Here is a 479-nt window from a genome sequence, read left to right as displayed (position 1 = left end):
CTGTAACGGGAAAGACAGAGAGAGGGTCACACAAGTTGGCGGCGTCACCATAAACAATAGTCCTGACCCTCACAGGACGCAGATCACAGATTTGGTACCATTTATGTGAAGGTGCCCCTTCACACAGCGATCCGGGGGGGAATATAAGAGAGTCACAGGGTGAGTGTAAGGGTCAACGGGCGGGGACGAGATTCACTGGGCAGAGACGGGGTCACTGGGCAGAGATGGGGTCAACGGGCGGGGACGGGATTCACTGGGCAGAGACGGGGTCACTGGGCAGAGATGGGGTCAACGGGTGGGGACGGGATTCACTGGGCAGAGACGGGGTCACTGGGCAGAGATGGGGTCAATGGGTGGGGACGGGATTCACGGGGCAGAGATAAGGTCACTGGGCAGAGATGGGGTCACTGGGCAGAGATGGGGGTCACTGGGCAGAGATGGGGGTCACTGGGCAGAGATGGGGGTCACTGGGCAGAGAT

Source organism: Rhinoderma darwinii, unplaced genomic scaffold (genome assembly GCF_050947455.1).
Source record: "Rhinoderma darwinii isolate aRhiDar2 unplaced genomic scaffold, aRhiDar2.hap1 Scaffold_4104, whole genome shotgun sequence".
NCBI classification, from domain to species: domain Eukaryota; kingdom Metazoa; phylum Chordata; class Amphibia; order Anura; family Rhinodermatidae; genus Rhinoderma; species Rhinoderma darwinii.
This window is presented reverse-complemented; position numbering follows the sequence as displayed.